The sequence below is a fragment of the Gavialis gangeticus genome, unplaced genomic scaffold, assembly GCF_001723915.1.
Source record: "Gavialis gangeticus isolate Ggan-Ray unplaced genomic scaffold, GavGan_comp1, whole genome shotgun sequence".
NCBI lineage: Eukaryota > Metazoa > Chordata > Crocodylia > Gavialidae > Gavialis > Gavialis gangeticus.
Window position 1 is genome coordinate 111,097,146 of NW_017729024.1, and position 4,554 is coordinate 111,101,699.

A 4,554-nucleotide genomic window follows, 5' to 3' on the forward strand; every position below is an offset into this window, starting at 1 on the left:
GACCCCTTTTTATGAGTACAAGCGGGTGTGGGGGAAGTGTTTTTAAAATAGGATGGGAGTTCTGACTTCTCTATATGCATGTATAACCTCCAGCTGAAAACCCTTTCTGCAGAAGCAGCCTTCCACAAATGTCAGTTTGGGATTAGTCGCACAGATAAAATTATCAGCCCCTTGTGAATCAATCCATATTAAAATAAGAAGGCAGGCAGTAGGTGGTGCTGTTTGGCAGCTGCTTAGCATTGCAAGAGGCAAAACTGCAAGAGAGCAAGTAAGTCCTTTATGGCTTGCCGTGATCGTATAGTGGTTAGTACTCTGCGTTGTGGCCGCAGCAACCTCGGTTCGAATCCGAGTCACGGCAGGAAAAGATGTACTTCCTTTTCTGTGTCTTGACTACATTGCTCAGATGATGCTTCACAAAGAAATAAAGGCCAGTTTACAAAACTGACATATCGCAGCCATCATTTCCGTTCAATAACTCTAACGCAGGCAAGATGCTTTTAATTTATGTCCAATGTGATGCATAGTGATCATGTCATTTTTTTATTAATTATAGCTACTTAAGATCCACAGTGAAGAGGCTCCTACAGTCCTCTTGGGAGTTTGATCTTTGCCAGTATTGTAAATAATAATAAAGCAATAATGCTGCCTCCCTATGATATGTGGCAATCCTGCTTTTCCAGGCATGAAGTGTTGCAAACAGGAGGTTTTTGGCCTCCCTAGCCCTTATCAGTGATTGCAGGAAACCCTTTGTTGCTGCGATAGGAACTGCCTGTAATTTCACTTTCCTGCATCACTGACTAACACAAGAAGCCAGGTTTTCAGAATGAGGACTTCTCAAAGGGGCTCTAGGCCTGACAAATTACAGTAAACACCAGCAATTCATAAAGCTAACAATAGAATTGCACACTGTGTATAACTGCTAGATTAACAAGGGCTCATTGTTCAGGTGCTAGTCAAAAGATTTAGATGCCCCTTCATGGCACTTTTGGATAATTGGTCCTTTAACTACCTGAGAAGTGCGGCTGAGAGCTAGCACCCTACTAGCCTGTTTTTATAGCTTATTTATGTTCATTTTAAGAAGTTAGCTTTTCTGTTTCCTCCTGCAACAGCAGGAAAACTTCATTGTCACAGAGCTGCTGAATGAAAGTTCTTTAGGGAGCAAGGTTACTTCCCCCCTTGCACTAATAAAATGGGGTTTATTGGGCATGCCATGCCAAATGAAGATGATGTGCTTCAAATAGACAAGTAGGATTTCACCAGTGAGGAGGGAAAAATATATGCTTGATTTCTTTCTCTCTCTCTTCTTAATAGCATGAGATTTTAGCATGTGTCAAATTAAAAGGGTTTATGCCTTAAAATCCTTTATCGGCTCATTTCCTACCTTTTGGATCATTTCCACATACCCTGGATAAATGCTGAGACCTAACAGTTTTAATGAGCAATCAGTTATGATCAGAAATAGTTCCATCCTCAACCATGACCCCTGTGCACTGTACCGTTGGCAGGTATAATCTGTTCACTGCAGGTGGAGCTGGGGCTTCAGGCTCATTGCTAGGTCACTGGCTGTACAGAGGAAATGTCAGGGAGTCTCATGATGCCCTCTGTTTTCCCTGTCACATTGGACCAGAAGAAACAGCCTAGCTGGATAACTACTATACTACTGCACAGTAACAGAAGAACACATAGCTCTGTGTAACACTCTATTCCCATATGCCTGTGCAGGGTGGCACCTCAGGGACTAACTCATTCAGAAATGCACATGCTTCCGTAGGCAACAGCCCACTTCTGTTGGATTCATCATTTCATAGACCTCTCAAAATACAGATTTCTTGAATACCTTTGAGAATAGAACAAGAGAATTCTGTTCTTTCATGTTGGAGCCTTTCAATGTTGATTTTTCTGGCACTGGAAAAACATGCCCCATGGCAGGGGTCAGCTACCCATAGCACGCATTCACAGCATCTGATGAAGTAAGCTGTTGCCTACAAAAGCTTGTGCATTTCTGAATGAGTTAGTCTGAAGTCAGGCAGAAAGCAGAGCAGGGTGGCACTTTGGGGGCTAACACAGCTAACTACCTCTCTTCCTCCCACCTCCCCTCATTTAGCCAGTTTTGAGCCTTTAGCTGCCTTACTAGAACAGCCAGACAAGGTTCTTTGCCTAGATGTGATATCTTTTTTTAGACCAACTAAATAGGAACAGCCAGCATTTATCTGAAATCCAGCTGTAGAAACGTATTTTACCATAATTTTATGCTTTGGAATGGGTTAGTTAAAATGAAGGCAAGGAAGGTTGGTATCTTAGAAACTAGCACTCTATATTGCAAAAACTTGATAGGAACCAAGACAGACTTAAGATGTTCCTTATTTGTGTGTTCTGTATTTGGTTTATCTCCCCCTATGACTAATAGTCACTAGAGAACTTCATATCCATCTTCTTTGGCACTGATTCATAAGCAGAGAGAGCTTGCTGACAGACAGTATAGCTCCAGACAGATCTCTCCTAGTTGTCCATTTTGCCAACACTTTTGTCTTTGAGGAAGAAAAGATGGAATACTCTTGTTTAATCATTATTTCAAACTGATGTCAAATTTCAGTTTGGAATATAAATGTATCTATGTGGCTTCCAGCACTGTTTTCTGAATTTCTCCCAAAGGATTTCGGCATGTTCCTGTACAAAAGGGAAGGTTTAATATCAGCGTTTCCCAGATAAGGAACTAAGGCACAGGGCAATTTTAAATGAATTCAGAAGCATGTTGAACTTTAGCTGCATGTGTACAGCCAGCTCACACTGACAGTACTGACCAGTACAGACTGTCAGTCCTATGCACATAGGACTTTTTGCTTCAATTTTTATATTTGGGCCATACTGCATATTTGTGGAACTGCAATAATATGGTGGAGACAGCAAAAATGATCCAGCTTGAAGTCAACCAAATCATATCCTTTTGATCCTGAAACAACTGAGTTTAATGTGTTGTGTTGTGTTTTGTTTACGTACTTACGTGCAAGAACTCGCATAACTTACTAGCTATAATAAAGCTCACTGCTTCATCATTCTCTGCCTCCAGGAAGCAACCTGGTACAACTTAATGGTGAGGTACATCTAATAAAACTTAGCAAAAGTGCTCCAGCCATTCTGTTTGCAAATACCCTGAGAAGGGACATGTTTAAATCTAGACTGTAACATCTTTGAGATGAGGACTTTATCTTTCTCTCCATCTCAAGGGTGTCTTGTAAGTCAGTGGTTCTCAACCTTCTTGGATTTGAGGTACCCCTCCATAACTTTTGTAAATTGAATGCTACCCAGTGTCAAAAAACAATTTTATATATTACAGTGTTTACCTCCTTATACAGGGGCTGCAGGTCTTCCAGCATTGCTTATCTGCTTAGCATATCTGTAGGGACCTACTGAATTAATGGAGGAAGTAGGGTGTGCAGTGGCTCCCTTAATTTTGCAGGTTCCCTAAAACGTGAACTACCTGCTGATTTGGTGGAGGGGCCCCACTTGTGGCTTGCTTCTGATCAGTGGGGAGGCAAAAACTGCAGTTTTAAATATGGCACCATTTTTGCCTCCCACCACTGATTGGCTGAGGGTCCCCAAGACAGCCCTGCTGTTTACTACTGACTAGCGGGGAGGCAAAAACAGTGCCGTGTTTAAAACTGCGGTTTTAGTTTCCCTGCTGATCAGGAGGGAGCGCCGGAGAAGGGGGCAAGGAGGGGAACATGCAAGATTAAAGGAGCCACACACTCTACTTCTGCTGTGATTTCGATGGGTCCTTACCTATCTGTTTATCTCCACAACTTGTTTATCTTCTCACACCTTGATGTACCCCACCACACTGGTTGAGAATCAGTGTTGTATACCTTTTGGCACAGAAATAAGATGTGAATGACTTGAGCTTACATTAAAAAACAATAACCAAATCTTACAACTAATAGAAACACTAGTTGCTACAATTCTAGGGAAGGAAACAACCCCAAATTGTTAAGAACACTGAACAGAACCACCACAGAGAAAGCTACTTCAACAATCATTAAAACTCATACGTTTTTGTCCCCTACTTCCATCTCTCCAATTCTTCTATCATGCCTGATATTCAGATCAGGTGTTTAGCTAGGAAGAAAGTAATGTCTGCTTGAATCTCCAGTCATCAAATCAACTATGCTCAGTGCTTCTCTTCCTTTACAGGGCTGCAACTTGCAGTAAATATTTTATAGGTCATCCCCCCTCCCCATGAAAACCTTTCAAGAGGCCTGTGTTTGAAGAAAGCCTTTGAAAGAAGTTATTCTCTGAAAAGAAAACTCTTTGGACCCCAAGAAGCTCATTATACCTTTAATAAGGTGTGCTCATGTTGGACAGACTAGACTGCTTTACCTCTAAAAGTTCATCTCTGAGTTTACTTGCACACACTAATTGCAGCATGATGTTGAAGCTGTGCAGAACTTCCTATAATCCACATCTATTTCATTTTTTTTTTTACATACCTCTAGGTAGCAGGGACTTGTGATCACTGTGATGCTGGGGCGCATGCAGTGTCCCAGAGAAGCGTAGGGG

At 41.7% G+C, this 4,554-nt stretch overlaps 1 non-coding gene across 1 annotated transcript; it reads left to right on the top strand.

Annotated features, from left to right (window-relative positions):
* Positions 1–286: 286 nt before the first annotated feature.
* Positions 287–358, top strand: TRNAH-GUG. The gene has a single exon. It is a non-coding gene; the product is annotated as a tRNA-His (tRNA).
* The last annotated feature ends 4,196 nt before the right edge of the window (positions 359–4,554 follow it).